Source organism: Urtica dioica, chromosome 3 (genome assembly GCF_054948205.1).
Source record: "Urtica dioica subsp. dioica isolate 48M chromosome 3, U.dioica_male_clone48M_v1_H2, whole genome shotgun sequence".
NCBI classification, from domain to species: domain Eukaryota; kingdom Viridiplantae; phylum Streptophyta; class Magnoliopsida; order Rosales; family Urticaceae; genus Urtica; species Urtica dioica.
This window is the reverse complement of record NC_142758.1, coordinates 31,713,783-31,719,782: the sequence shown is the minus strand read 5'-3', so window position 1 is coordinate 31,719,782 and position 6,000 is coordinate 31,713,783.

The following is a 6,000-nucleotide window of genomic DNA, read 5'->3' as shown; positions in this document are numbered from 1 at the left end:
AAGATGCTGACTAAAGAAGACTCACGCTACAAGACCAAAGGAGAAAGTACCAGGAAGACCGGCACTCAAGAGAGACGGGGCGGCGTGAAGGAACTCATCCGCTTGCTGAACGTCCTCGTGACCGGAAGGGAAGGACAGGAACCACCCAATCGATGCCATTAGCTTGGTTGGGCGAAACCGCCCCCCAGCTTTCCGAGACTATCTGCCCCCATATCGGCCGAAAGATTGGCCAGAATCGGAGCGACACTGCTCCAAAGGCCTCAACTGAGACCCGTACTTACGTATGGGGAATAAGGGCTGATCTTCCAAATGCGTCTAGACGGAGAAGCGCCACCAAAGTCGGAATGGCGGATGCCTCCATGAGACCGACTTATGCTCGATGCGTGATCAAACTTCGAGCGTCAATCCCTGAGCAGTCGAAGCCCTTCGGAGCGGCAGAGCCTTCTACCAGATACCACTTCATCTTCTGGAAAAATCAGTCGTAGCATCAATCTCCGTCTCTGAGACATCGCAATGAGCACGCCTTTGCGAAAAGCAAAAGTGCAGTCGCCTTCCACGTTGGCCGAGACAGATGCCATGATCTTCCCCTAATAGGTCACAATTAGATAATCATCGCCCCGCTAGTCATCGTCGAGTCCTGCAGACTCTGACTTAAAGATATCATCAACAAGACGCCATCAAAGACAGACTTGGGTGGGGACTCCGCCCAAAGATCAACAAGGCACGACACATAGGTCCGCCTCCGTACACGCGTCCGCCTTGCTTGCGCGCGCATGTTCCCTTGCTCTGAGGCTAGAGCAACGGATGGGATCGCATCCACCTCACCCACGTCGAGTTGCACCTCATATCCGCTTGGATCTTCCTCCACATGTTGATCACACACTCGTGTCGAGAGAGACAGAAAAGCGCCAGAGAGGGCACGTGCGAAGCTCTGGGAAATAAATTTTCCTCAAACACTCGGCTGAAACAACTAAAAGTTCACCGTCTGGAGCCTCTCGAGCGACGAATTTGAGGGGCTAATGTTGTCGGTCATTTTCGGAAAACCCCAGACACCGAGAAGACACGCCGTTCAAAGGGCCGATGGTCAGGCCGGAGGTCATGAAGAGCGGCAAGCCTTCCGTCACGAGTTGACTGACAAGTCCTCGTGCCAAACATTCAGCTCCTCGAGTTGAGTCACTCTCCTCGAGTCGAGTCTTGCTCCTCGAGTCGAGTCATCCTCCTCGAGTTGAGCCTCACTCCTCGAGTCAAGCCGTCTTCCTCCTCAAGTTGAGATAACTCCTCGAGTGGAATTACGTGTCCACGAGTCGATTGAAGAGTCCTAGTGTCGACCTTAATACATCGAGTGGAGACTTATATGTTTCACGCAACTCCCATGAAATCTCAAGTTCCAAAGCCCCAACGGGCTGCATAAACGACGACCACTAAGGCTGAAAACGGCGGACACGATAGGCCGCGCACCGCTCGCCCCTCGAGGAAAACGCGCGCACGCAGCAAGCCGTGCGCCGCGTCAGTCAGGCACGCGCCGCGCGCCGGCCCCTTAAGGAGAGTACACGCGTATGGTCCTGGAAGCGAGGTGCGTGCGCGCATCGCGCATGGTGTGCTGTGCCAGGCAGGCCGCGCGCTGCGCGGGGCATTCTATGCGATGTGCCAAGACGCGCTCGCGCGCTCGCGCACTACGCTCCCCTTTTTGGCGGAGCGCACTCCTCCTCGAGGGGAGCGCGCTCTCCAGTCCCACATGGACGAAGTACAAGCCTCCTAGGCCTCTCCATCTACTATAAATACCCCCTCTCATTGAGGGGAAACCATCCCATTCATTCTCTTGAATACGCACTCTTCTCTCTGCTTCTCATTGAGACTATGGAACGCTCTCGGGAACTCTCGAGCGTCGCTTCCTCTGATCGAGCGCTAAATCTAGAGCCCAAGCGCGCTTCCAGGGTTTTCGGCTGAAAATATCCTACGTGTCTAGCACATTAGACGCGTCCACGATTTTCAACAGAAAATCGCCTACGCATCCTACGTGTCCGCCATGATAAGGAACTCTCGACTGAGAGTCTCCAACGTCTCCAAAAGAGAGAAAAACACACATTCTCTCTTGTGTCACTCGATCCTAGAGTTCTGAGATGCCGTCGAGGACTCCTCCGTGCTTCGTCTCCTTTGTCGAGCACATCCTCCAGGCTCCGCGCCTCATTCAGCGTTACATACGCCTTGAACTACGTTCTGACCTGATCCCTATACACAATGGTATGTAGGCAGCCTACACAAAAGTCACGGTCACTCCCCCTATTCATCACTTCTCTCCTCTGAGAAACCCTCCGATTGGAGGAAACCCAACTCGAGACTTTCGAGTTCACACCTTTGGCTCTGGTGTGGCCACTTGGTCCGGCCATGGGTCGAACCGCCCGAAGCTTTTAATAGTTGTTCATTTTCGTGCGACAACAAGAACTGTGACAAATAATAAATACAATACTGGTTCTAAGATTAGTGGAGGTTCCGAGGGCGTGCCAGCCTCGATTAACTGACAGCGAAGACGAACTGTAGTAGATGAGTCAAGCTAAGAAGACGAACTGAATTTCAACACCAATAAAACTTGCTGATAATAAAACATTAATTTATATGCTAAAGAAATTCTTCTATCCTATATATACACACGGTACTAGTAGTGAAAAAAGTAACCAAATATGCATTATTAGTGGTTAATCCTAATGCTCTATCACCAAAACTTTGACCTTTATTATGAAAATTATGTCGTGGTTAATGATTTTATTTTAGTCATAATGGTGTGTTTTTTTTTTTGTTTTTTTTAACTATTCTCTGTATTGAGCACAAAATATATAATTAAAGATGATAATATCATATATTAGTTTTAGTTGAATGTTTCACCCACGGTTTTAAAATGCCGTTTTCGACACCGTTTCGAGCCTCCTGATTTACAGAAAATTGACATGTCGACGGAAATTCGAACGAAAAAAATGTGAAAAAAGGTAATTGATATGCTGTTTTCAAATACCGTTTTTTATGGAAAACCAAACCGATGGAAAATCGAACGGAAATAATGTTGCAGAATATATTAAAAAAATATATACATATAATATATATACATATATTTTTCAATTTTTATAAATATATAAAAAAAGAATGCATTGTACATAACTTTTATTTCTTAAAAAATTATATATATATATATATATATATATATATATATATATATTGTATCACTGTGTATATATATTCTATCTATAAAGTGTATGTAACCTATAATATACTTTTTTTATTACTATCCTGATCGATTAGACCAATCATCAATTCTTTTAATTATATTGTATTTGCATTTGGAGAAATGATATATTTAATGCAAGGTTCGACATCCCGGGGGTTCCGGTCGGGTTTCGGCCTAGATCCCTTGAACCGGAGTGGACCGGGACGGGAGTTGCAAAAACCGGTCCCGTGAACCAAACCCGGTAGAATCCCGGTCGGACCGGACCGGATCCCCCGGACCGGGTCCCGTTTTTTGTTTAAAAGAGTTGGTCCTCATTCCGGGAAACCCTACTCTCCCGAGGAAGAAATTTTCGCAAATCCTCCCGACCGGATCCCGTTGCCTCTCGTCTTCGTTTGCCCAAATCCCGTCCAAATCCCGCGAATCCCTTCACTTTCGGTCTGCGTCCCGCCGGATCCCGCCCAGTCGCCGCCGATTTTGTCCAAATCCCGGGGAACCCGAGATGTATCATCCGAGCTTTTCATTTTTTAGGTTTTTTTTCAATTTTTTCTTATGAATTGATTATTATTGTGATGATATTGTTGAATTTTAATTAATTTCGAGATTAGTTGATTATTGTCATGATGAAGTTCAATTAAAATGTTGATTACAATTAATTCGATGATTATTGGTATGGTTATGTTGATTTTGGTGATATGAATTGATGATTATTGTGATGATATTGTAGAATTTTAATTAATTTCGAGATTATTTGATTATTGTAATGATGATGGTCTTGAAATGTTGAATTAATCTTCATTAGATTATGAATTGATGATTATTGTTATGATTAAGTTGAATTACTTGAAGTGTTGATTAAAATGAATTTGATAATTATTGTGATGGTTATATTGAATTGAAATTAATTTGATGATTGTTATGGTGATTTGTGAATATGTGGAATTGAAATGATTATGATTATGAAGTATGGCGTCCGATCCGGCATACAAGTATTGCGAGCCCGTCGAAGGACGACCGAATGCAAGCAAATGTAAATTTTGCGGGTACATCATTAGCGGTGGAGGAATCACTCGTGTGAAAAATCACTTGGCGAACATAGAGAAGACAAAAAGTGTCAAGACATGCGATCAGGTTCCTCATGAAGTACAGGAGGAAATGCAGAAGTTACTCTACGTACGCTCTCAAAAGAAGAAGGAGCGTGAGAGTTTGCGTGAGTCGATGCGAGCAGACCTTCACAAAAGTCTAGGGGACTCTGACGAAGAAATAGACGAAGGTCTCGGTGAATCTTCGGGGTCCTCTGATCCAAGAAGATCGCACTCCGTGATCAAGAGGTTGGCCAAAGCTGTCGACCGATTCTTCATTCACGAGTGACGAGACACTCAAGACACTCCACGTCGCAGATCTAGGCGACGCAGATTTCAACCCCCGAGACACTCCACTTATAATTAGTGTGTTTTATCGTACGTGTTATAATAACTTTATACTCTACTTATGTTTATGTTTGGTATGAACCTTTCTTTGAAGTATGAACTATGAAAACTATTTTTATCATTGTAAAATATTTGTCTGAATCCCCCTCGGGTTCCTAAATTTTTTGTCGGGTTCCTCTCCGGTAAACGGGTTCCTACCGGTATCCGTTTCCTTTTTTTTTCCTGAATCCCTCTCGGGTTCCTCTTCGGCAAGCGGTATCCCCCTAAAATTGGGGTCCCGGTACGGTAACGGTAACGGTACGGCGAACTTTGATTTAATGTAATAATTTCAAATGCTTATTTATATATTTTCAAATGAAAAGTAGAAAGCGGTCAGGAAGAGACCAAGTGAATGATCAAAGTGGTCAAACGAAAAGTCGAAAGTGGTCAAAAAATAAAGTAGAGTTGTTGCACGGAGCTCCAAAAATATAAAGCCAGAAAACTGGGTTGTTTGGTAGTTAACTCAAAAAGTTTTTGTTTTCTATTTTCTAATTTTTATAGTTGTACTGAAAAATTATTTTGCAGTTGTTTTCAAAAAGCTGTTTGGTACAGTTTTCATTTTTGTTTTTGAGAAATTGAAAAAACTGAAAAAAAAGTGTTTGGTATAGTTTTCATTTTTGTTTTTGAAAAAATGTAAAAAGAAGATGAGGAGAAGGAGGAGAGAAGAGAATAATTTTTTTTTCCAAAAACACTTTTTATTTGTTTTTAGTTTTCTTTACTCTTTTACAAAACAACTTCACAATTTTCACTTTTTGTTTCCTATTTTTTTAACTCAAAAACACTTTTTGAGTTGATTACCAAACATCACCGTCTCTCTCCCTCTCTCTGATAATCCACTCTCTGTTTCTCTCACTCATTATTCCTACTCTCTCTCTCTCTCTCTCTCTCTCTCTCTCTCTCTCTCGTTTTCTTTTCTTTTCTTTTCTTCCATTTTTTCAGATCTGGTTTTTATTTTTTAAATTGAAGCTCGCCGGAAATCGACGACTCTTGTCGACCTCACGTTCTTCAACTGCATCGCGTTTTTCGGATCTCGGTCATCGTTTTGCAAAACGACGTGCCGTTTATTCGAATTTCGAACGACTTTTAACGACAAAACGAAAATGATTGTCTTCGTCGGCTGCTGAGCTCCCGACAACGACAACGCCGCCGATTTTTGCCGACTTTCGTCGACGTTTAGAACCTTGGTTTCACCCATATTTTGAATTTTCAATATTATCACGTCTAGCGTATGATTATTGTTTGTTACATGATTACCTTTTGAACTATTTTAATGTCTAAAATATATATGTCTTTTTTTGGTTAGCCACTTCTAGTCGA